Here is a 25,055-nt window from a genome sequence, read left to right on the forward strand (position 1 = left end):
ACTGTAGGTCCGCGGGGGTCGCCGTGCTGATCAGGGGAAGCGCCTTCACATTGGACTCTGTTCAGGAAATCGTCTGCGGCAGGTTACTGCTCGTGGATGGCACCTGGGCGGGAGAACCTGTCAGGTTCATCAATGTGTATGCTTCTCCTGTGAAGAGCGATCGACTGGAGCTCCTCCAAGCCCTGCGCCCTCAGCTCGCTACCGCCAGGACGGTAGTGATGGCCGGGGATTTCAACTGCCCGATTGAGGAGGATGGACGCAGTTCTGGAACGGCTGCCAAGTTGGACGTCACATCCAAACTGCTCATTGAGATGGTGACCGAAGCCTCTCTTGTGGACGTTGTTGGCTCCATCGGACACGGATCTGTGAACTATTCATGGTGCCGATCCGATGGCTCGCTGCGTTCCAGGATTGACTTTGTGTTTACCTCTCGGGCGGTTGGGCGGAGTGGGCACTCGATGGTCCCCTGCTTCTTCTCTGACCACAGAGCCATTCACTTTCAAGGTGTGCTGGGCCATGGCTTCCCCATTGGCCCGGGCTCCTGGAAGCTGAACTGCTCTCTGCTGGAAAAGGGTGAGATTCTGGAGGAGCTTAGAGCTGCCTACTCCACGTGGCGGGCCTACAAGGCGGGCTTCCAGTCTGTTTCTGACTGGTGGGAATACGTTAAACTCGAGTTCCGTTTCTTCTTTCAGGCAAAGAGTCAACAACAGGCGTGTCTGAAGAGGAGGGACTTCAGGAGACTCCAGCGTGAGCTGCGTTCCCTGCAGGACCTTCTTCGATGCGGCTGGGACGTGAGAGAGGAGCTGGAGGAGACTAAGAGGAGCCTGAAAAGGCACTTCGAGGAGGAGTCCGAGCGAATTGTCTTCCGTTCCAAAGTGGAGAACCTGGAGAAGGGTGAGAAATGTAACTCGTTCTTTTTCAGGAAACTCCACGCCGGTCACACGCCCATGAATGAACTACGAGACGAGAGTGGAAGCATGCGACGCGGGAAAGAGAATGTGATGAAGGTCGTCAGCGACTTCTACAGCGAACTCTACGCCCGCAAGACTACTGACCCCGAGGCCGCCGATAAGTTCCTGTCAGGTATCACTAACCATCTTGACCCTGCAGACGCGGCGGCCATGGACGTTCCTCTGACGGTGGACGAGCTGCTCTCGGCCGCCAAATCCTTTAGTTCTGGCAGGACACCGGGCAGTGACGGCCTCCCAGCAGAGCTCTATGTAGCGCTGGGAGACCTAATCTGTCCGGACCTGTTAGGGCTGTATGAGGAGATGGTGGTGGAGGGCAGAATGCCTCCATCTCTGAGGGAAGGAATGGTCACGATCCTGTACAAGCGTAAAGGAGAGAGGTGCGACCTGAAGAATTGGCGTCCCATCACCCTTCTGAATGTCGACTACAAGATCCTGGCCAAGACGATGGCAACGAGACTGAAGACGGTTATCGGACGGATCATCCACCCGGATCAGACCTGCGGCATCCCCGGACGTCGCATCGCAGACAGCCTGGCTCTCATGCGGGACACGGTCGAGTACATCAAAGCCCGCCGGGTGCACGCAGCCCTGATCTCGTTGGATCAGGAAAAGGCCTTCGACCGTGTTTCCCATGAGTTCCTGGGCAAAGCTCTGCACAGGTTAGGTTTGGGTAACATGTTTTGTTTGTATGTCCAACTAATGTATTTTGATATTCACAGCTCGGTGTTGGTAAACGGCTGGAAGACTGACCCCTTCCCGGTCCTCTCAGGGGTCAGACAAGGCTGTCCTCTGTCACCTCTTCTTTTTGTTTGTGTTATAGAACTCTTTGCAGAGGCTATCCGGCGGAATGGAGAGATCAGAGGGATCACCGCACCAGGACCAGAACGCTTCGAGGTCAAGTGCTCGCTCTACATGGACGACGTGACCGTCTTCTGCGCGGACCGGCGCTCAGTCGACACCCTCGTCCAGACCTGTGAGACCTTCAGACGGGCTTCGGGAGCCAAAGTCAACTGCGGGAAGTCGGAAGCCATGCTCTTCGGGGACTGGCAGCCGGCCTCTTCCGCCCCCTTCCCTTTCAGCATCCAGCCGGATTTCATCAAGGTTCTTGGAGTCTGGTTCGGGAAGGAAGGAGCAGCCCTCAAGTCCTGGGAGGAACGCTTGACCAAGATCACCCAACGGATCGGTCTGTGGAGCCTCAGACGCCTCACCTGTGAGGGCAAAGCACTGGTCCTGCGTAACGAGGTACTGCCCGTGCTGCAGTACACGGCCCAGGCCTGGCCCCCCCTTGCCACCGTGTGCAGGGCCATTACCAGGACGGTGTTTCGTTTTGTCTGGGGATCCAAGATGGACAGAGTAAAGCGGAGCATCATGTACAAGGATCCTCGCAAGGGTGGGAAGGGCGTACCCGATATCCCCACCCTCCTGCGATCCTCCTTCGTATGTGACTGCGTTCGCCGAACTCTGCGAGTCAAGAGAGGTTCCGCGGGTGGGTCCATGTCTCGCTTCTTCCTGCTCCCCCTTTGGAGACGGTTAGGCTGGGACAAGTGGGACAGCTCCTTCCCCTACAACTGGACGGCGCCATGGTTCTACGGAGACGTGGTTCGGTTTGTGAGGGAACACCAACTGGAGGGACTCAAGCCTGATTTGTGGAAGCCAAAGACTATCCACAAACTCATCAGAGCCAAGGACGAAATGGAGAACATTCCAGGACTTCATCACGACACACTGGAGACTGTTTGGACAAACGTGTCATCGGCTGGATTGACCAACGGGCACAAGGACTTGTCATGGATGGCGATACAGGGCGGACTGCCCGTCCGGTCATTCATGCATGCCCGGAACCTGTGCAAAACCCGGTACTGCCCAAGGTGCCCCTTCGTGGAGGAAACATCGCTGCACGCCTTTTGGGACTGCCGTTTCGCACAGCGCCTGTTGGTTGCCCTGGAGGATGACCTGAGGAACTCCGTCCCCAGAGGGAGCCTATCGTACCATTCCGTACTTTATGGACTCTTCCCTGGAACTCACACCGTTGGAGCCATCCAGGAGGCTTGGCGCCTTATGAACTGCTTTAAGGACGCTATTTGGGTCGCCAGGAACCGGCTCATCTTGAAGAGGGAGAGGATGTCTATCCAGGATTGCCGCAGGCTGATCCACAGCCTGCTCAGAGACTATTCCATCATGGACAGTCCGGACGACAGCGCCGAGGAGGAGGTTTAGACCTCTTCCATGCCCCCTCCCTCCTTTTCCCGTTATGTGCGTCTTTCAATAAAGCTTCGGGCCTGTGATTTCCCCACCCTATCCCCCTTTTCCCCTACCCCCATCCCCCAATCGCCGGTTCGTCGTTATTTATTGTCTAACTTTTTCTTTCAGCTTGAGTGTTATGGATAAGCATAGGAGCGTGATGTATAGTTTAGTGCGTCGTACTCTATGGCTATGTAATGTAAGAAGGATTGTATATTTCTGTGTGTACGGGGCTGCGGCACTGTACACGGTTTGTTACCTATTTGTGAGTAGTGCAGGATAATAAAGATGCTGTTAAATCAAAAAATCTGTTCTTATCAGTTTAATATCTGATACGTCCCCTATCTGGGGACCATATATTAAATGGATTTTTAGAACAGGGAGATGGAAAAAGAGCTTGCTCTGTCCACTCCACGCATTGACCTGGTATTGCAGTACCTCCAGGAACGGTGCACCCCTTCTTAACCCAGTTTCCAAAAGCAGAACTCAATTCACCTGATTCATATTAGCCCGATTTAATGAATTGGAAGAAAGCATACGTCTTCATATGCACCTCAATTTGGCCCATTCACTTTTCACACTTCCTCCTTTTGTTTTTTATCTTTCACACTTTTGACTTTCTTTATTCATCCAAATAGCAAACTCATCACCACTCAACCTGACCAACTCGGCTATGTCCCCGTGCTGCAGTTCTCTGTCTTATCTAGATCATTTGCAATTGAATGGAATAGATCCCTTTTGGACAAAGTGGATTCACCTGCTGCTGCAGTGACCACAGGTGTGATAACATCTAGAATTGGCATCTGGTGCGATCTCTCCGCTTCCACTCCAAAGAAAGTTACCTGTTTATTCCTATCATGCATTGGTTTTTGGGGTTTTCTTTGAGTAATGATGATCTCTTTAGTAGTCTGTTGGCGCCCTCTCCTGGAGGAATAGTTTGCTTGCTCTTGGACATTCTAAAAGAGAGGTCATGATAGACATTGAGCTTCTGAGCTCAATTGGGGACAGTCATGGGTGATGAATGTTTGCAACCTACTGCGAAGCCTCATACCGCAATATAAGGAACGTCAAATACTAAGAAAGGGCGGCCTATGAAAGAATTACTACTTTCAATAAGTACACTTAAACGGCTAATTGGGAATAGAAAAACTGTAAAAAGCCCTCTGAGAAAGCCCCCCTCTAACCTTTGATAGTAAGCTTTTCTGTAGTCTGCCTGTTGATGTATTTTCCGTTTGAACTGTGCACAACATGAAGAGACGGAACACTGGCGGCTTGTCACAATGCCCCCCGATGACATCACAATAGCGCTGCTGCCTAGAAAACAAGCTGCGCAGAAGAAGTTGTTCTTTGGGTGGGAGGGTGGGCTAGTGGAAGGAGGGGGCAATCTCTTTTTTTCCCGGGTGGTAGGGGGATGACAGGAGAAGGGAAGCGGGTGGTGAGAAAGGTACAGAGGGCAGGGTTTGGGGGCTGGGAAGGAAAGGGAAAAGATTAGGGTTTGGGGATGATGAAAGGGCTTTCTACGGGTAAGGATGGCAAAGGGTGGCAGTGACGGAAAGTCAGGCAACCTGTCCTGTCCGTCTTTTTGTATCGTGAATTGGAAAGACTGCAAGGGGGAGGGGAGTTGCTTGCGCCCTAAAGGAGGAGTTATTCAGATTCATTGCAGTGGGCGGCGGCTGCAAAACGCACCATTCTTCTTGTTTTGGCTCTGCAAAGCAGCCTTTTCAAGGGTTGGCTTGGGTGACAAAATGTCTTGTGTAGGCGTGGGTTTGTCTCCCTCTCGCTCTCTCTCCCTAAGATGTGTCCGGCATAGGCCAGGGTGCCACTCGAGGCCCAAACCAATTCTGGTTATCGCTTCTCGGCCTTTTGGCTAAGATCAAGTGTAGTATCTGTTCTTATCAGTTTAATATCTGATACGTCCCCTATCTGGGGACCATATATTAAATGGATTTTTAGAACAGGGAGATGGAAAAAGAGCTTGCTCTGTCCACTCCACGCATTGACCTGGTATTGCAGTACCTCCAGGAACGGTGCACCCCTTCTTAACCCAGTTTCCAAAAGCAGAACTCAATTCACCTGATTCATATTAGCCCGATTTAATGAATTGGAAGAAAGCATACGTCTTCATATGCACCTCAATTTGGCCCATTCACTTTTCACACTTCCTCCTTTTGTTTTTTATCTTTCACACTTTTGACTTTCTTTATTCATCCAAATAGCAAACTCATCACCACTCAACCTGACCAACTCGGCTATGTCCCCGTGCTGCAGTTCTCTGTCTTATCTAGATCATTTGCAATTGAATGGAATAGATCCCTTTTGGACAAAGTGGATTCACCTGCTGCTGCAGTGACCACAGGTGTGATAACATCTAGAATTGGCATCTGGTGCGATCTCTCCGCTTCCACTCCAAAGAAAGTTACCTGTTTATTCCTATCATGCATTGGTTTTTGGGGTTTTCTTTGAGTAATGATGATCTCTTTAGTAGTCTGTTGGCGCCCTCTCCTGGAGGAATAGTTTGCTTGCTCTTGGACATTCTAAAAGAGAGGTCATGATAGACATTGAGCTTCTGAGCTCAATTGGGGACAGTCATGGGTGATGAATGTTTGCAACCTACTGCGAAGCCTCATACCGCAATATAAGGAACGTCAAATACTAAGAAAGGGCGGCCTATGAAAGAATTACTACTTTCAATAAGTACACTTAAACGGCTAATTGGGAATAGAAAAACTGTAAAAAGCCCTCTGAGAAAGCCCCCCTCTAACCTTTGATAGTAAGCTTTTCTGTAGTCTGCCTGTTGATGTATTTTCCGTTTGAACTGTGCACAACATGAAGAGACGGAACACTGGCGGCTTGTCACAATGCCCCCCGATGACATCACAATAGCGCTGCTGCCTAGAAAACAAGCTGCGCAGAAGAAGTTGTTCTTTGGGTGGGAGGGTGGGCTAGTGGAAGGAGGGGGCAATCTCTTTTTTTCCCGGGTGGTAGGGGGATGACAGGAGAAGGGAAGCGGGTGGTGAGAAAGGTACAGAGGGCAGGGTTTGGGGGCTGGGAAGGAAAGGGAAAAGATTAGGGTTTGGGGATGATGAAAGGGCTTTCTACGGGTAAGGATGGCAAAGGGTGGCAGTGACGGAAAGTCAGGCAACCTGTCCTGTCCGTCTTTTTGTATCGTGAATTGGAAAGACTGCAAGGGGGAGGGGAGTTGCTTGCGCCCTAAAGGAGGAGTTATTCAGATTCATTGCAGTGGGCGGCGGCTGCAAAACGCACCATTCTTCTTGTTTTGGCTCTGCAAAGCAGCCTTTTCAAGGGTTGGCTTGGGTGACAAAATGTCTTGTGTAGGCGTGGGTTTGTCTCCCTCTCGCTCTCTCTCCCTAAGATGTGTCCGGCATAGGCCAGGGTGCCACTCGAGGCCCAAACCAATTCTGGTTATCGCTTCTCGGCCTTTTGGCTAAGATCAAGTGTAGTATCTGTTCTTATCAGTTTAATATCTGATACGTCCCCTATCTGGGGACCATATATTAAATGGATTTTTAGAACAGGGAGATGGAAAAAGAGCTTGCTCTGTCCACTCCACGCATTGACCTGGTATTGCAGTACCTCCAGGAACGGTGCACCCCTTCTTAACCCAGTTTCCAAAAGCAGAACTCAATTCACCTGATTCATATTAGCCCGATTTAATGAATTGGAAGAAAGCATACGTCTTCATATGCACCTCAATTTGGCCCATTCACTTTTCACACTTCCTCCTTTTGTTTTTTATCTTTCACACTTTTGACTTTCTTTATTCATCCAAATAGCAAACTCATCACCACTCAACCTGACCAACTCGGCTATGTCCCCGTGCTGCAGTTCTCTGTCTTATCTAGATCATTTGCAATTGAATGGAATAGATCCCTTTTGGACAAAGTGGATTCACCTGCTGCTGCAGTGACCACAGGTGTGATAACATCTAGAATTGGCATCTGGTGCGATCTCTCCGCTTCCACTCCAAAGAAAGTTACCTGTTTATTCCTATCATGCATTGGTTTTTGGGGTTTTCTTTGAGTAATGATGATCTCTTTAGTAGTCTGTTGGCGCCCTCTCCTGGAGGAATAGTTTGCTTGCTCTTGGACATTCTAAAAGAGAGGTCATGATAGACATTGAGCTTCTGAGCTCAATTGGGGACAGTCATGGGTGATGAATGTTTGCAACCTACTGCGAAGCCTCATACCGCAATATAAGGAACGTCAAATACTAAGAAAGGGCGGCCTATGAAAGAATTACTACTTTCAATAAGTACACTTAAACGGCTAATTGGGAATAGAAAAACTGTAAAAAGCCCTCTGAGAAAGCCCCCCTCTAACCTTTGATAGTAAGCTTTTCTGTAGTCTGCCTGTTGATGTATTTTCCGTTTGAACTGTGCACAACATGAAGAGACGGAACACTGGCGGCTTGTCACAATGCCCCCCGATGACATCACAATAGCGCTGCTGCCTAGAAAACAAGCTGCGCAGAAGAAGTTGTTCTTTGGGTGGGAGGGTGGGCTAGTGGAAGGAGGGGGCAATCTCTTTTTTTCCCGGGTGGTAGGGGGATGACAGGAGAAGGGAAGCGGGTGGTGAGAAAGGTACAGAGGGCAGGGTTTGGGGGCTGGGAAGGAAAGGGAAAAGATTAGGGTTTGGGGATGATGAAAGGGCTTTCTACGGGTAAGGATGGCAAAGGGTGGCAGTGACGGAAAGTCAGGCAACCTGTCCTGTCCGTCTTTTTGTATCGTGAATTGGAAAGACTGCAAGGGGGAGGGGAGTTGCTTGCGCCCTAAAGGAGGAGTTATTCAGATTCATTGCAGTGGGCGGCGGCTGCAAAACGCACCATTCTTCTTGTTTTGGCTCTGCAAAGCAGCCTTTTCAAGGGTTGGCTTGGGTGACAAAATGTCTTGTGTAGGCGTGGGTTTGTCTCCCTCTCGCTCTCTCTCCCTAAGATGTGTCCGGCATAGGCCAGGGTGCCACTCGAGGCCCAAACCAATTCTGGTTATCGCTTCTCGGCCTTTTGGCTAAGATCAAGTGTAGTATCTGTTCTTATCAGTTTAATATCTGATACGTCCCCTATCTGGGGACCATATATTAAATGGATTTTTAGAACAGGGAGATGGAAAAAGAGCTTGCTCTGTCCACTCCACGCATTGACCTGGTATTGCAGTACCTCCAGGAACGGTGCACCCCTTCTTAACCCAGTTTCCAAAAGCAGAACTCAATTCACCTGATTCATATTAGCCCGATTTAATGAATTGGAAGAAAGCATACGTCTTCATATGCACCTCAATTTGGCCCATTCACTTTTCACACTTCCTCCTTTTGTTTTTTATCTTTCACACTTTTGACTTTCTTTATTCATCCAAATAGCAAACTCATCACCACTCAACCTGACCAACTCGGCTATGTCCCCGTGCTGCAGTTCTCTGTCTTATCTAGATCATTTGCAATTGAATGGAATAGATCCCTTTTGGACAAAGTGGATTCACCTGCTGCTGCAGTGACCACAGGTGTGATAACATCTAGAATTGGCATCTGGTGCGATCTCTCCGCTTCCACTCCAAAGAAAGTTACCTGTTTATTCCTATCATGCATTGGTTTTTGGGGTTTTCTTTGAGTAATGATGATCTCTTTAGTAGTCTGTTGGCGCCCTCTCCTGGAGGAATAGTTTGCTTGCTCTTGGACATTCTAAAAGAGAGGTCATGATAGACATTGAGCTTCTGAGCTCAATTGGGGACAGTCATGGGTGATGAATGTTTGCAACCTACTGCGAAGCCTCATACCGCAATATAAGGAACGTCAAATACTAAGAAAGGGCGGCCTATGAAAGAATTACTACTTTCAATAAGTACACTTAAACGGCTAATTGGGAATAGAAAAACTGTAAAAAGCCCTCTGAGAAAGCCCCCCTCTAACCTTTGATAGTAAGCTTTTCTGTAGTCTGCCTGTTGATGTATTTTCCGTTTGAACTGTGCACAACATGAAGAGACGGAACACTGGCGGCTTGTCACAATGCCCCCCGATGACATCACAATAGCGCTGCTGCCTAGAAAACAAGCTGCGCAGAAGAAGTTGTTCTTTGGGTGGGAGGGTGGGCTAGTGGAAGGAGGGGGCAATCTCTTTTTTTCCCGGGTGGTAGGGGGATGACAGGAGAAGGGAAGCGGGTGGTGAGAAAGGTACAGAGGGCAGGGTTTGGGGGCTGGGAAGGAAAGGGAAAAGATTAGGGTTTGGGGATGATGAAAGGGCTTTCTACGGGTAAGGATGGCAAAGGGTGGCAGTGACGGAAAGTCAGGCAACCTGTCCTGTCCGTCTTTTTGTATCGTGAATTGGAAAGACTGCAAGGGGGAGGGGAGTTGCTTGCGCCCTAAAGGAGGAGTTATTCAGATTCATTGCAGTGGGCGGCGGCTGCAAAACGCACCATTCTTCTTGTTTTGGCTCTGCAAAGCAGCCTTTTCAAGGGTTGGCTTGGGTGACAAAATGTCTTGTGTAGGCGTGGGTTTGTCTCCCTCTCGCTCTCTCTCCCTAAGATGTGTCCGGCATAGGCCAGGGTGCCACTCGAGGCCCAAACCAATTCTGGTTATCGCTTCTCGGCCTTTTGGCTAAGATCAAGTGTAGTATCTGTTCTTATCAGTTTAATATCTGATACGTCCCCTATCTGGGGACCATATATTAAATGGATTTTTAGAACAGGGAGATGGAAAAAGAGCTTGCTCTGTCCACTCCACGCATTGACCTGGTATTGCAGTACCTCCAGGAACGGTGCACCCCTTCTTAACCCAGTTTCCAAAAGCAGAACTCAATTCACCTGATTCATATTAGCCCGATTTAATGAATTGGAAGAAAGCATACGTCTTCATATGCACCTCAATTTGGCCCATTCACTTTTCACACTTCCTCCTTTTGTTTTTTATCTTTCACACTTTTGACTTTCTTTATTCATCCAAATAGCAAACTCATCACCACTCAACCTGACCAACTCGGCTATGTCCCCGTGCTGCAGTTCTCTGTCTTATCTAGATCATTTGCAATTGAATGGAATAGATCCCTTTTGGACAAAGTGGATTCACCTGCTGCTGCAGTGACCACAGGTGTGATAACATCTAGAATTGGCATCTGGTGCGATCTCTCCGCTTCCACTCCAAAGAAAGTTACCTGTTTATTCCTATCATGCATTGGTTTTTGGGGTTTTCTTTGAGTAATGATGATCTCTTTAGTAGTCTGTTGGCGCCCTCTCCTGGAGGAATAGTTTGCTTGCTCTTGGACATTCTAAAAGAGAGGTCATGATAGACATTGAGCTTCTGAGCTCAATTGGGGACAGTCATGGGTGATGAATGTTTGCAACCTACTGCGAAGCCTCATACCGCAATATAAGGAACGTCAAATACTAAGAAAGGGCGGCCTATGAAAGAATTACTACTTTCAATAAGTACACTTAAACGGCTAATTGGGAATAGAAAAACTGTAAAAAGCCCTCTGAGAAAGCCCCCCTCTAACCTTTGATAGTAAGCTTTTCTGTAGTCTGCCTGTTGATGTATTTTCCGTTTGAACTGTGCACAACATGAAGAGACGGAACACTGGCGGCTTGTCACAATGCCCCCCGATGACATCACAATAGCGCTGCTGCCTAGAAAACAAGCTGCGCAGAAGAAGTTGTTCTTTGGGTGGGAGGGTGGGCTAGTGGAAGGAGGGGGCAATCTCTTTTTTTCCCGGGTGGTAGGGGGATGACAGGAGAAGGGAAGCGGGTGGTGAGAAAGGTACAGAGGGCAGGGTTTGGGGGCTGGGAAGGAAAGGGAAAAGATTAGGGTTTGGGGATGATGAAAGGGCTTTCTACGGGTAAGGATGGCAAAGGGTGGCAGTGACGGAAAGTCAGGCAACCTGTCCTGTCCGTCTTTTTGTATCGTGAATTGGAAAGACTGCAAGGGGGAGGGGAGTTGCTTGCGCCCTAAAGGAGGAGTTATTCAGATTCATTGCAGTGGGCGGCGGCTGCAAAACGCACCATTCTTCTTGTTTTGGCTCTGCAAAGCAGCCTTTTCAAGGGTTGGCTTGGGTGACAAAATGTCTTGTGTAGGCGTGGGTTTGTCTCCCTCTCGCTCTCTCTCCCTAAGATGTGTCCGGCATAGGCCAGGGTGCCACTCGAGGCCCAAACCAATTCTGGTTATCGCTTCTCGGCCTTTTGGCTAAGATCAAGTGTAGTATCTGTTCTTATCAGTTTAATATCTGATACGTCCCCTATCTGGGGACCATATATTAAATGGATTTTTAGAACAGGGAGATGGAAAAAGAGCTTGCTCTGTCCACTCCACGCATTGACCTGGTATTGCAGTACCTCCAGGAACGGTGCACCCCTTCTTAACCCAGTTTCCAAAAGCAGAACTCAATTCACCTGATTCATATTAGCCCGATTTAATGAATTGGAAGAAAGCATACGTCTTCATATGCACCTCAATTTGGCCCATTCACTTTTCACACTTCCTCCTTTTGTTTTTTATCTTTCACACTTTTGACTTTCTTTATTCATCCAAATAGCAAACTCATCACCACTCAACCTGACCAACTCGGCTATGTCCCCGTGCTGCAGTTCTCTGTCTTATCTAGATCATTTGCAATTGAATGGAATAGATCCCTTTTGGACAAAGTGGATTCACCTGCTGCTGCAGTGACCACAGGTGTGATAACATCTAGAATTGGCATCTGGTGCGATCTCTCCGCTTCCACTCCAAAGAAAGTTACCTGTTTATTCCTATCATGCATTGGTTTTTGGGGTTTTCTTTGAGTAATGATGATCTCTTTAGTAGTCTGTTGGCGCCCTCTCCTGGAGGAATAGTTTGCTTGCTCTTGGACATTCTAAAAGAGAGGTCATGATAGACATTGAGCTTCTGAGCTCAATTGGGGACAGTCATGGGTGATGAATGTTTGCAACCTACTGCGAAGCCTCATACCGCAATATAAGGAACGTCAAATACTAAGAAAGGGCGGCCTATGAAAGAATTACTACTTTCAATAAGTACACTTAAACGGCTAATTGGGAATAGAAAAACTGTAAAAAGCCCTCTGAGAAAGCCCCCCTCTAACCTTTGATAGTAAGCTTTTCTGTAGTCTGCCTGTTGATGTATTTTCCGTTTGAACTGTGCACAACATGAAGAGACGGAACACTGGCGGCTTGTCACAATGCCCCCCGATGACATCACAATAGCGCTGCTGCCTAGAAAACAAGCTGCGCAGAAGAAGTTGTTCTTTGGGTGGGAGGGTGGGCTAGTGGAAGGAGGGGGCAATCTCTTTTTTTCCCGGGTGGTAGGGGGATGACAGGAGAAGGGAAGCGGGTGGTGAGAAAGGTACAGAGGGCAGGGTTTGGGGGCTGGGAAGGAAAGGGAAAAGATTAGGGTTTGGGGATGATGAAAGGGCTTTCTACGGGTAAGGATGGCAAAGGGTGGCAGTGACGGAAAGTCAGGCAACCTGTCCTGTCCGTCTTTTTGTATCGTGAATTGGAAAGACTGCAAGGGGGAGGGGAGTTGCTTGCGCCCTAAAGGAGGAGTTATTCAGATTCATTGCAGTGGGCGGCGGCTGCAAAACGCACCATTCTTCTTGTTTTGGCTCTGCAAAGCAGCCTTTTCAAGGGTTGGCTTGGGTGACAAAATGTCTTGTGTAGGCGTGGGTTTGTCTCCCTCTCGCTCTCTCTCCCTAAGATGTGTCCGGCATAGGCCAGGGTGCCACTCGAGGCCCAAACCAATTCTGGTTATCGCTTCTCGGCCTTTTGGCTAAGATCAAGTGTAGTATCTGTTCTTATCAGTTTAATATCTGATACGTCCCCTATCTGGGGACCATATATTAAATGGATTTTTAGAACAGGGAGATGGAAAAAGAGCTTGCTCTGTCCACTCCACGCATTGACCTGGTATTGCAGTACCTCCAGGAACGGTGCACCCCTTCTTAACCCAGTTTCCAAAAGCAGAACTCAATTCACCTGATTCATATTAGCCCGATTTAATGAATTGGAAGAAAGCATACGTCTTCATATGCACCTCAATTTGGCCCATTCACTTTTCACACTTCCTCCTTTTGTTTTTTATCTTTCACACTTTTGACTTTCTTTATTCATCCAAATAGCAAACTCATCACCACTCAACCTGACCAACTCGGCTATGTCCCCGTGCTGCAGTTCTCTGTCTTATCTAGATCATTTGCAATTGAATGGAATAGATCCCTTTTGGACAAAGTGGATTCACCTGCTGCTGCAGTGACCACAGGTGTGATAACATCTAGAATTGGCATCTGGTGCGATCTCTCCGCTTCCACTCCAAAGAAAGTTACCTGTTTATTCCTATCATGCATTGGTTTTTGGGGTTTTCTTTGAGTAATGATGATCTCTTTAGTAGTCTGTTGGCGCCCTCTCCTGGAGGAATAGTTTGCTTGCTCTTGGACATTCTAAAAGAGAGGTCATGATAGACATTGAGCTTCTGAGCTCAATTGGGGACAGTCATGGGTGATGAATGTTTGCAACCTACTGCGAAGCCTCATACCGCAATATAAGGAACGTCAAATACTAAGAAAGGGCGGCCTATGAAAGAATTACTACTTTCAATAAGTACACTTAAACGGCTAATTGGGAATAGAAAAACTGTAAAAAGCCCTCTGAGAAAGCCCCCCTCTAACCTTTGATAGTAAGCTTTTCTGTAGTCTGCCTGTTGATGTATTTTCCGTTTGAACTGTGCACAACATGAAGAGACGGAACACTGGCGGCTTGTCACAATGCCCCCCGATGACATCACAATAGCGCTGCTGCCTAGAAAACAAGCTGCGCAGAAGAAGTTGTTCTTTGGGTGGGAGGGTGGGCTAGTGGAAGGAGGGGGCAATCTCTTTTTTTCCCGGGTGGTAGGGGGATGACAGGAGAAGGGAAGCGGGTGGTGAGAAAGGTACAGAGGGCAGGGTTTGGGGGCTGGGAAGGAAAGGGAAAAGATTAGGGTTTGGGGATGATGAAAGGGCTTTCTACGGGTAAGGATGGCAAAGGGTGGCAGTGACGGAAAGTCAGGCAACCTGTCCTGTCCGTCTTTTTGTATCGTGAATTGGAAAGACTGCAAGGGGGAGGGGAGTTGCTTGCGCCCTAAAGGAGGAGTTATTCAGATTCATTGCAGTGGGCGGCGGCTGCAAAACGCACCATTCTTCTTGTTTTGGCTCTGCAAAGCAGCCTTTTCAAGGGTTGGCTTGGGTGACAAAATGTCTTGTGTAGGCGTGGGTTTGTCTCCCTCTCGCTCTCTCTCCCTAAGATGTGTCCGGCATAGGCCAGGGTGCCACTCGAGGCCCAAACCAATTCTGGTTATCGCTTCTCGGCCTTTTGGCTAAGATCAAGTGTAGTATCTGTTCTTATCAGTTTAATATCTGATACGTCCCCTATCTGGGGACCATATATTAAATGGATTTTTAGAACAGGGAGATGGAAAAAGAGCTTGCTCTGTCCACTCCACGCATTGACCTGGTATTGCAGTACCTCCAGGAACGGTGCACCCCTTCTTAACCCAGTTTCCAAAAGCAGAACTCAATTCACCTGATTCATATTAGCCCGATTTAATGAATTGGAAGAAAGCATACGTCTTCATATGCACCTCAATTTGGCCCATTCACTTTTCACACTTCCTCCTTTTGTTTTTTATCTTTCACACTTTTGACTTTCTTTATTCATCCAAATAGCAAACTCATCACCACTCAACCTGACCAACTCGGCTATGTCCCCGTGCTGCAGTTCTCTGTCTTATCTAGATCATTTGCAATTGAATGGAATAGATCCCTTTTGGACAAAGTGGATTCACCTGCTGCTGCAGTGACCACAGGTGTGATAACATCTAGAATTGGCATCTGGTGCGATCTCTCCGCTTCCACTCCAAAGAAAGTTACCTGTTTATTCCTATCATGCATTGGTTTTTGGGGTTTTCTTTGAGTAATGATGATCTCTTTAGTAGTCTGTTGGCGCCCTCTCCTGGAGGAATAGTTTGCTTGCTCTTGGACATTCTAAAAGAGAGGTCATGATAGACATTGAGCTTCTGAGCTCAATTGGGGACAGTCATGGGTGATGAATGTTTGCAACCTACTGCGAAGCCTCATACCGCAATATAAGGAACGTCAAATACTAAGAAAGGGCGGCCTATGAAAGAATTACTACTTTCAATAAGTACACTTAAACGGCTAATTGGGAATAGAAAAACTGTAAAAAGCCCTCTGAGAAAGCCCCCCTCTAACCTTTGATAGTAAGCTTTTCTGTAGTCTGCCTGTTGATGTATTTTCCGTTTGAACTGTGCACAACATGAAGAGACGGAACACTGGCGGCTTGTCACAATGCCCCCCGATGACATCACAATAGCGCTGCTGCCTAGAAAACAAGCTGCGCAGAAGAAGTTGTTCTTTGGGTGGGAGGGTGGGCTAGTGGAAGGAGGGGGCAATCTCTTTTTTTCCCGGGTGGTAGGGGGATGACAGGAGAAGGGAAGCGGGTGGTGAGAAAGGTACAGAGGGCAGGGTTTGGGGGCTGGGAAGGAAAGGGAAAAGATTAGGGTTTGGGGATGATGAAAGGGCTTTCTACGGGTAAGGATGGCAAAGGGTGGCAGTGACGGAAAGTCAGGCAACCTGTCCTGTCCGTCTTTTTGTATCGTGAATTGGAAAGACTGCAAGGGGGAGGGGAGTTGCTTGCGCCCTAAAGGAGGAGTTATTCAGATTCATTGCAGTGGGCGGCGGCTGCAAAACGCACCATTCTTCTTGTTTTGGCTCTGCAAAGCAGCCTTTTCAAGGGTTGGCTTGGGTGACAAAATGTCTTGTGTAGGCGTGGGTTTGTCTCCCTCTCGCTCTCTCTCCCTAAGATGTGTCCGGCATAGGCCAGGGTGCCACTCGAGGCCCAAACCAATTCTGGTTATCGCTTCTCGGCCTTTTGGCTAAGATCAAGTGTAGTATCTGTTCTTATCAGTTTAATATCTGATACGTCCCCTATCTGGGGACCATATATTAAATGGATTTTTAGAACAGGGAGATGGAAAAAGAGCTTGCTCTGTCCACTCCACGCATTGACCTGGTATTGCAGTACCTCCAGGAACGGTGCACCCCTTCTTAACCCAGTTTCCAAAAGCAGAACTCAATTCACCTGATTCATATTAGCCCGATTTAATGAATTGGAAGAAAGCATACGTCTTCATATGCACCTCAATTTGGCCCATTCACTTTTCACACTTCCTCCTTTTGTTTTTTATCTTTCACACTTTTGACTTTCTTTATTCATCCAAATAGCAAACTCATCACCACTCAACCTGACCAACTCGGCTATGTCCCCGTGCTGCAGTTCTCTGTCTTATCTAGATCATTTGCAATTGAATGGAATAGATCCCTTTTGGACAAAGTGGATTCACCTGCTGCTGCAGTGACCACAGGTGTGATAACATCTAGAATTGGCATCTGGTGCGATCTCTCCGCTTCCACTCCAAAGAAAGTTACCTGTTTATTCCTATCATGCATTGGTTTTTGGGGTTTTCTTTGAGTAATGATGATCTCTTTAGTAGTCTGTTGGCGCCCTCTCCTGGAGGAATAGTTTGCTTGCTCTTGGACATTCTAAAAGAGAGGTCATGATAGACATTGAGCTTCTGAGCTCAATTGGGGACAGTCATGGGTGATGAATGTTTGCAACCTACTGCGAAGCCTCATACCGCAATATAAGGAACGTCAAATACTAAGAAAGGGCGGCCTATGAAAGAATTACTACTTTCAATAAGTACACTTAAACGGCTAATTGGGAATAGAAAAACTGTAAAAAGCCCTCTGAGAAAGCCCCCCTCTAACCTTTGATAGTAAGCTTTTCTGTAGTCTGCCTGTTGATGTATTTTCCGTTTGAACTGTGCACAACATGAAGAGACGGAACACTGGCGGCTTGTCACAATGCCCCCCGATGACATCACAATAGCGCTGCTGCCTAGAAAACAAGCTGCGCAGAAGAAGTTGTTCTTTGGGTGGGAGGGTGGGCTAGTGGAAGGAGGGGGCAATCTCTTTTTTTCCCGGGTGGTAGGGGGATGACAGGAGAAGGGAAGCGGGTGGTGAGAAAGGTACAGAGGGCAGGGTTTGGGGGCTGGGAAGGAAAGGGAAAAGATTAGGGTTTGGGGATGATGAAAGGGCTTTCTACGGGTAAGGATGGCAAAGGGTGGCAGTGACGGAAAGTCAGGCAACCTGTCCTGTCCGTCTTTTTGTATCGTGAATTGGAAAGACTGCAAGGGGGAGGGGAGTTGCTTGCGCCCTAAAGGAGGAGTTATTCAGATTCATTGCAGTGGGCGGCGGCTGCAAAACGCACCATTCTTCTTGTTTTGGCTCTGCAAAGCAGCCTTTTCAAGGGTTGGCTTGGGTGACAAAATGTCTTGTGTAGGCGTGGGTTTGTCTCCCTCTCGCTCTCTCTCCCTAAGATGTGTCCGGCATAGGCCAGGGTGCCACTCGAGGCCCAAACCAATTCTGGTTATCGCTTCTCGGCCTTTTGGCTAAGATCAAGTGTAGTATCTGTTCTTATCAGTTTAATATCTGATACGTCCCCTATCTGGGGACCATATATTAAATGGATTTTTAGAACAGGGAGATGGAAAAAGAGCTTGCTCTGTCCACTCCACGCATTGACCTGGTATTGCAGTACCTCCAGGAACGGTGCACCCCTTCTTAACCCAGTTTCCAAAAGCAGAACTCAATTCACCTGATTCATATTAGCCCGATTTAATGAATTGGAAGAAAGCATACGTCTTCATATGCACCTCAATTTGGCCCATTCACTTTTCACACTTCCTCCTTTTGTTTTTTATCTTTCACACTTTTGACTTTCTTTATTCATCCAAATAGCAAACTCATCACCACTCAACCTGACCAACTCGGCTATGTCCCCGTGCTGCAGTTCTCTGTCTTATCTAGATCATTTGCAATTGAATGGAATAGATCCCTTTTGGACAAAGTGGATTCACCTGCTGCTGCAGTGACCACAGGTGTGATAACATCTAGAATTGGCATCTGGTGCGATCTCTCCGCTTCCACTCCAAAGAAAGTTACCTGTTTATTCCTATCATGCATTGGTTTTTGGGGTTTTCTTTGAGTAATGATGATCTCTTTAGTAGTCTGTTGGCGCCCTCTCCTGGAGGAATAGTTTGCTTGCTCTTGGACATTCTAAAAGAGAGGTCATGATAGACATTGAGCTTCTGAGCTCAATTGGGGACAGTCATGGGTGATGAATGTTTGCAACCTACTGCGAAGCCTCATACCGCAATATAAGGAACGTCAAATACTAAGAAAGGGCGGCCTATGAAAGAATTACTACTTTCAATAAGTACACTTAAACGGCTAATTGGGAATAGAAAAACTGTAAAAAGCCCTCTGAGAAAGCCCCCCTCTAACCTTTGATAGTAAGCTTTTCTGTAGTCTGCCTGTTGATGTATTTTCCGTTTGAACTGTGCACAACATGAAGAGACGGAACACTGGCGGCTTGTCACAATGCCCCCCGATGACATCACAATAGCGCTGCTGCCTAGAAAACAAGCTGCGCAGAAGAAGTTGTTCTTTGGGTGGGAGGGTGGGCTAGTGGAAGGAGGGGGCAATCTCTTTTTTTCCCGGGTGGTAGGGGGATGACAGGAGAAGGGAAGCGGGTGGTGAGAAAGGTACAGAGGGCAGGGTTTGGGGGCTGGGAAGGAAAGGGAAAAGATTAGGGTTTGGGGATGATGAAAGGGCTTTCTACGGGTAAGGATGGCAAAGGGTGGCAGTGACGGAAAGTCAGGCAACCTGTCCTGTCCGTCTTTTTGTATCGTGAATTGGAAAGACTGCAAGGGGGAGGGGAGTTGCTTGCGCCCTAAAGGAGGAGTTATTCAGATTCATTGCAGTGGGCGGCGGCTGCAAAACGCACCATTCTTCTTGTTTTGGCTCTGCAAAGCAGCCTTTTCAAGGGTTGGCTTGGGTGACAAAATGTCTTGTGTAGGCGTGGGTTTGTCTCCCTCTCGCTCTCTCTCCCTAAGATGTGTCCGGCATAGGCCAGGGTGCCACTCGAGGCCCAAACCAATTCTGGTTATCGCTTCTCGGCCTTTTGGCTAAGATCAAGTGTAGTATCTGTTCTTATCAGTTTAATATCTGATACGTCCCCTATCTGGGGACCATATATTAAATGGATTTTTAGAACAGGGAGATGGAAAAAGAGCTTGCTCTGTCCACTCCACGCATTGACCTGGTATTGCAGTACCTCCAGGAACGGTGCACCCCTTCTTAACCCAGTTTCCAAAAGCAGAACTCAATTCACCTGATTCATATTAGCCCGATTTAATGAATTGGAAGAAAGCATACGTCTTCATATGCACCTCAATTTGGCCCATTCACTTTTCACACTTCCTCCTTTTGTTTTTTATCTTTCACACTTTTGACTTTCTTTATTCATCCAAATAGCAAACTCATCACCACTCAACCTGACCAACTCGGCTATGTCCCCGTGCTGCAGTTCTCTGTCTTATCTAGATCATTTGCAATTGAATGGAATAGATCCCTTTTGGACAAAGTGGATTCACCTGCTGCTGCAGTGACCACAGGTGTGATAACATCTAGAATTGGCATCTGGTGCGATCTCTCCGCTTCCACTCCAAAGAAAGTTACCTGTTTATTCCTATCATGCATTGGTTTTTGGGGTTTTCTTTGAGTAATGATGATCTCTTTAGTAGTCTGTTGGCGCCCTCTCCTGGAGGAATAGTTTGCTTGCTCTTGGACATTCTAAAAGAGAGGTCATGATAGACATTGAGCTTCTGAGCTCAATTGGGGACAGTCATGGGTGATGAATGTTTGCAACCTACTGCGAAGCCTCATACCGCAATATAAGGAACGTCAAATACTAAGAAAGGGCGGCCTATGAAAGAATTACTACTTTCAATAAGTACACTTAAACGGCTAATTGGGAATAGAAAAACTGTAAAAAGCCCTCTGAGAAAGCCCCCCTCTAACCTTTGATAGTAAGCTTTTCTGTAGTCTGCCTGTTGATGTATTTTCCGTTTGAACTGTGCACAACATGAAGAGACGGAACACTGGCGGCTTGTCACAATGCCCCCCGATGACATCACAATAGCGCTGCTGCCTAGAAAACAAGCTGCGCAGAAGAAGTTGTTCTTTGGGTGGGAGGGTGGGCTAGTGGAAGGAGGGGGCAATCTCTTTTTTTCCCGGGTGGTAGGGGGATGACAGGAGAAGGGAAGCGGGTGGTGAGAAAGGTACAGAGGGCAGGGTTTGGGGGCTGGGAAGGAAAGGGAAAAGATTAGGGTTTGGGGATGATGAAAGGGCTTTCTACGGGTAAGGATGGCAAAGGGTGGCAGTGACGGAAAGTCAGGCAACCTGTCCTGTCCGTCTTTTTGTATCGTGAATTGGAAAGACTGCAAGGGGGAGGGGAGTTGCTTGCGCCCTAAAGGAGGAGTTATTCAGATTCATTGCAGTGGGCGGCGGCTGCAAAACGCACCATTCTTCTTGTTTTGGCTCTGCAAAGCAGCCTTTTCAAGGGTTGGCTTGGGTGACAAAATGTCTTGTGTAGGCGTGGGTTTGTCTCCCTCTCGCTCTCTCTCCCTAAGATGTGTCCGGCATAGGCCAGGGTGCCACTCGAGGCCCAAACCAATTCTGGTTATCGCTTCTCGGCCTTTTGGCTAAGATCAAGTGTAGTATCTGTTCTTATCAGTTTAATATCTGATACGTCCCCTATCTGGGGACCATATATTAAATGGATTTTTAGAACAGGGAGATGGAAAAAGAGCTTGCTCTGTCCACTCCACGCATTGACCTGGTATTGCAGTACCTCCAGGAACGGTGCACCCCTTCTTAACCCAGTTTCCAAAAGCAGAACTCAATTCACCTGATTCATATTAGCCCGATTTAATGAATTGGAAGAAAGCATACGTCTTCATATGCACCTCAATTTGGCCCATTCACTTTTCACACTTCCTCCTTTTGTTTTTTATCTTTCACACTTTTGACTTTCTTTATTCATCCAAATAGCAAACTCATCACCACTCAACCTGACCAACTCGGCTATGTCCCCGTGCTGCAGTTCTCTGTCTTATCTAGATCATTTGCAATTGAATGGAATAGATCCCTTTTGGACAAAGTGGATTCACCTGCTGCTGCAGTGACCACAGGTGTGATAACATCTAGAATTGGCATCTGGTGCGATCTCTCCGCTTCCACTCCAAAGAAAGTTACCTGTTTATTCCTATCATGCATTGGTTTTTGGGGTTTTCTTTGAGTAATGATGATCTCTTTAGTAGTCTGTTGGCGCCCTCTCCTGGAGGAATAGTTTGCTTGCTCTTGGACATTCTAAAAGAGAGGTCATGATAGACATTGAGCTTCTGAGCTCAATTGGGGACAGTCATGGGTGATGAATGTTTGCAACCTACTGCGAAGCCTCATACCGCAATATAAGGAACGTCAAATACTAAGAAAGGGCGGCCTATGAAAGAATTACTACTTTCAATAAGTACACTTAAACGGCTAATTGGGAATAGAAAAACTGTAAAAAGCCCTCTGAGAAAGCCCCCCTCTAACCTTTGATAGTAAGCTTTTCTGTAGTCTGCCTGTTGATGTATTTTCCGTTTGAACTGTGCACAACATGAAGAGACGGAACACTGGCGGCTTGTCACAATGCCCCCCGATGACATCACAATAGCGCTGCTGCCTAGAAAACAAGCTGCGCAGAAGAAGTTGTTCTTTGGGTGGGAGGGTGGGCTAGTGGAAGGAGGGGGCAATCTCTTTTTTTCCCGGGTGGTAGGGGGATGACAGGAGAAGGGAAGCGGGTGGTGAGAAAGGTACAGAGGGCAGGGTTTGGGGGCTGGGAAGGAAAGGGAAAAGATTAGGGTTTGGGGATGATGAAAGGGCTTTCTACGGGTAAGGATGGCAAAGGGTGGCAGTGACGGAAAGTCAGGCAACCTGTCCTGTCCGTCTTTTTGTATCGTGAATTGGAAAGACTGCAAGGGGGAGGGGAGTTGCTTGCGCCCTAAAGGAGGAGTTATTCAGATTCATTGCAGTGGGCGGCGGCTGCAAAACGCACCATTCTTCTTGTTTTGGCTCTGCAAAGCAGCCTTTTCAAGGGTTGGCTTGGGTGACAAAATGTCTTGTGTAGGCGTGGGTTTGTCTCCCTCTCGCTCTCTCTCCCTAAGATGTGTCCGGCATAGGCCAGGGTGCCACTCGAGGCCCAAACCAATTCTGGTTATCGCTTCTCGGCCTTTTGGCTAAGATCAAGTGTAGTATCTGTTCTTATCAGTTTAATATCTGATACGTCCCCTATCTGGGGACCATATATTAAATGGATTTTTAGAACAGGGAGATGGAAAAAGAGCTTGCTCTGTCCACTCCACGCATTGACCTGGTATTGCAGTACCTCCAGGAACGGTGCACCCCTTCTTAACCCAGTTTCCAAAAGCAGAACTCAATTCACCTGATTCATATTAGCCCGATTTAATGAATTGGAAGAAAGCATACGTCTTCATATGCACCTCAATTTGGCCCATTCACTTTTCACACTTCCTCCTTTTGTTTTTTATCTTTCACACTTTTGACTTTCTTTATTCATCCAAATAGCAAACTCATCACCACTCAACCTGACCAACTCGGCTATGTCCCCGTGCTGCAGTTCTCTGTCTTATCTAGATCATTTGCAATTGAATGGAATAGATCCCTTTTGGACAAAGTGGATTCACCTGCTGCTGCAGTGACCACAGGTGTGATAACATCTAGAATTGGCATCTGGTGCGATCTCTCCGCTTCCACTCCAAAGAAAGTTACCTGTTTATTCCTATCATGCATTGGTTTTTGGGGTTTTCTTTGAGTAATGATGATCTCTTTAGTAGTCTGTTGGCGCCCTCTCCTGGAGGAATAGTTTGCTTGCTCTTGGACATTCTAAAAGAGAGGTCATGATAGACATTGAGCTTCTGAGCTCAATTGGGGACAGTCATGGGTGATGAATGTTTGCAACCTACTGCGAAGCCTCATACCGCAATATAAGGAACGTCAAATACTAAGAAAGGGCGGCCTATGAAAGAATTACTACTTTCAATAAGTACACTTAAACGGCTAATTGGGAATAGAAAAACTGTAAAAAGCCCTCTGAGAAAGCCCCCCTCTAACCTTTGATAGTAAGCTTTTCTGTAGTCTGCCTGTTGATGTATTTTCCGTTTGAACTGTGCACAACATGAAGAGACGGAACACTGGCGGCTTGTCACAATGCCCCCCGATGACATCACAATAGCGCTGCTGCCTAGAAAACAAGCTGCGCAGAAGAAGTTGTTCTTTGGGTGGGAGGGTGGGCTAGTGGAAGGAGGGGGCAATCTCTTTTTTTCCCGGGTGGTAGGGGGATGACAGGAGAAGGGAAGCGGGTGGTGAGAAAGGTACAGAGGGCAGGGTTTGGGGGCTGGGAAGGAAAGGGAAAAGATTAGGGTTTGGGGATGATGAAAGGGCTTTCTACGGGTAAGGATGGCAAAGGGTGGCAGTGACGGAAAGTCAGGCAACCTGTCCTGTCCGTCTTTTTGTATCGTGAATTGGAAAGACTGCAAGGGGGAGGGGAGTTGCTTGCGCCCTAAAGGAGGAGTTATTCAGATTCATTGCAGTGGGCGGCGGCTGCAAAACGCACCATTCTTCTTGTTTTGGCTCTGCAAAGCAGCCTTTTCAAGGGTTGGCTTGGGTGACAAAATGTCTTGTGTAGGCGTGGGTTTGTCTCCCTCTCGCTCTCTCTCCCTAAGATGTGTCCGGCATAGGCCAGGGTGCCACTCGAGGCCCAAACCAATTCTGGTTATCGCTTCTCGGCCTTTTGGCTAAGATCAAGTGTAGTATCTGTTCTTATCAGTTTAATATCTGATACGTCCCCTATCTGGGGACCATATATTAAATGGATTTTTAGAACAGGGAGATGGAAAAAGAGCTTGCTCTGTCCACTCCACGCATTGACCTGGTATTGCAGTACCTCCAGGAACGGTGCACCCCTTCTTAACCCAGTTTCCAAAAGCAGAACTCAATTCACCTGATTCATATTAGCCCGATTTAATGAATTGGAAGAAAGCATACGTCTTCATATGCACCTCAATTTGGCCCATTCACTTTTCACACTTCCTCCTTTTGTTTTTTATCTTTCACACTTTTGACTTTCTTTATTCATCCAAATAGCAAACTCATCACCACTCAACCTGACCAACTCGGCTATGTCCCCGTGCTGCAGTTCTCTGTCTTATCTAGATCATTTGCAATTGAATGGAATAGATCCCTTTTGGACAAAGTGGATTCACCTGCTGCTGCAGTGACCACAGGTGTGATAACATCTAGAATTGGCATCTGGTGCGATCTCTCCGCTTCCACTCCAAAGAAAGTTACCTGTTTATTCCTATCATGCATTGGTTTTTGGGGTTTTCTTTGAGTAATGATGATCTCTTTAGTAGTCTGTTGGCGCCCTCTCCTGGAGGAATAGTTTGCTTGCTCTTGGACATTCTAAAAGAGAGGTCATGATAGACATTGAGCTTCTGAGCTCAATTGGGGACAGTCATGGGTGATGAATGTTTGCAACCTACTGCGAAGCCTCATACCGCAATATAAGGAACGTCAAATACTAAGAAAGGGCGGCCTATGAAAGAATTACTACTTTCAATAAGTACACTTAAACGGCTAATTGGGAATAGAAAAACTGTAAAAAGCCCTCTGAGAAAGCCCCCCTCTAACCTTTGATAGTAAGCTTTTCTGTAGTCTGCCTGTTGATGTATTTTCCGTTTGAACTGTGCACAACATGAAGAGACGGAACACTGGCGGCTTGTCACAATGCCCCCCGATGACATCACAATAGCGCTGCTGCCTAGAAAACAAGCTG

The 25,055-nt window shown here is 47.5% G+C and overlaps 13 non-coding genes and 1 pseudogene across 13 annotated transcripts; all 14 read left to right on the plus strand.

Moving 5' to 3' along the window:
* The first annotated feature begins 3,467 nt into the window (after positions 1 to 3,467).
* On the plus strand, positions 3,468 to 3,672 carry LOC142288602 (U2 spliceosomal RNA; annotated as a pseudogene).
* A 1,387-nt stretch (positions 3,673 to 5,059) lies between these two features.
* LOC142288574 (U2 spliceosomal RNA) lies at positions 5,060 to 5,250 on the plus strand. The gene has a single exon (XR_012749326.1). It is a non-coding gene; the product is annotated as a U2 spliceosomal RNA (small nuclear RNA).
* A 1,387-nt stretch (positions 5,251 to 6,637) lies between these two features.
* On the plus strand, positions 6,638 to 6,828 carry LOC142288575 (U2 spliceosomal RNA). The gene has a single exon (XR_012749327.1). It is a non-coding gene; the product is annotated as a U2 spliceosomal RNA (small nuclear RNA).
* A 1,387-nt stretch (positions 6,829 to 8,215) lies between these two features.
* Positions 8,216 to 8,406, plus strand: LOC142288576 (U2 spliceosomal RNA). Its single transcript, XR_012749328.1, has one exon. It is a non-coding gene; the product is annotated as a U2 spliceosomal RNA (small nuclear RNA).
* Positions 8,407 to 9,793: 1,387 nt separating this feature from the next.
* Positions 9,794 to 9,984, plus strand: LOC142288577 (U2 spliceosomal RNA). The gene has a single exon (XR_012749329.1). It is a non-coding gene; the product is annotated as a U2 spliceosomal RNA (small nuclear RNA).
* Positions 9,985 to 11,371: 1,387 nt separating this feature from the next.
* On the plus strand, positions 11,372 to 11,562 carry LOC142288578 (U2 spliceosomal RNA). Its single transcript, XR_012749330.1, has one exon. It is a non-coding gene; the product is annotated as a U2 spliceosomal RNA (small nuclear RNA).
* Positions 11,563 to 12,949: 1,387 nt separating this feature from the next.
* On the plus strand, positions 12,950 to 13,140 carry LOC142288580 (U2 spliceosomal RNA). The gene has a single exon (XR_012749331.1). It is a non-coding gene; the product is annotated as a U2 spliceosomal RNA (small nuclear RNA).
* A 1,387-nt stretch (positions 13,141 to 14,527) lies between these two features.
* LOC142288581 (U2 spliceosomal RNA) lies at positions 14,528 to 14,718 on the plus strand. Its single transcript, XR_012749332.1, has one exon. It is a non-coding gene; the product is annotated as a U2 spliceosomal RNA (small nuclear RNA).
* Positions 14,719 to 16,105: 1,387 nt separating this feature from the next.
* LOC142288582 (U2 spliceosomal RNA) lies at positions 16,106 to 16,296 on the plus strand. Its single transcript, XR_012749333.1, has one exon. It is a non-coding gene; the product is annotated as a U2 spliceosomal RNA (small nuclear RNA).
* A 1,387-nt stretch (positions 16,297 to 17,683) lies between these two features.
* On the plus strand, positions 17,684 to 17,874 carry LOC142288583 (U2 spliceosomal RNA). The gene has a single exon (XR_012749334.1). It is a non-coding gene; the product is annotated as a U2 spliceosomal RNA (small nuclear RNA).
* Positions 17,875 to 19,261: 1,387 nt separating this feature from the next.
* On the plus strand, positions 19,262 to 19,452 carry LOC142288584 (U2 spliceosomal RNA). Its single transcript, XR_012749335.1, has one exon. It is a non-coding gene; the product is annotated as a U2 spliceosomal RNA (small nuclear RNA).
* Positions 19,453 to 20,839: 1,387 nt separating this feature from the next.
* On the plus strand, positions 20,840 to 21,030 carry LOC142288586 (U2 spliceosomal RNA). The gene has a single exon (XR_012749337.1). It is a non-coding gene; the product is annotated as a U2 spliceosomal RNA (small nuclear RNA).
* A 1,387-nt stretch (positions 21,031 to 22,417) lies between these two features.
* Positions 22,418 to 22,608, plus strand: LOC142288587 (U2 spliceosomal RNA). The gene has a single exon (XR_012749338.1). It is a non-coding gene; the product is annotated as a U2 spliceosomal RNA (small nuclear RNA).
* A 1,387-nt stretch (positions 22,609 to 23,995) lies between these two features.
* On the plus strand, positions 23,996 to 24,186 carry LOC142288588 (U2 spliceosomal RNA). Its single transcript, XR_012749339.1, has one exon. It is a non-coding gene; the product is annotated as a U2 spliceosomal RNA (small nuclear RNA).
* Positions 24,187 to 25,055: the final 869 nt, after the last annotated feature.

Source organism: Anomaloglossus baeobatrachus, unplaced genomic scaffold (assembly GCF_048569485.1).
Source record: "Anomaloglossus baeobatrachus isolate aAnoBae1 unplaced genomic scaffold, aAnoBae1.hap1 Scaffold_841, whole genome shotgun sequence".
Taxonomy (NCBI): Eukaryota; Metazoa; Chordata; class Amphibia; order Anura; family Aromobatidae; genus Anomaloglossus; species Anomaloglossus baeobatrachus.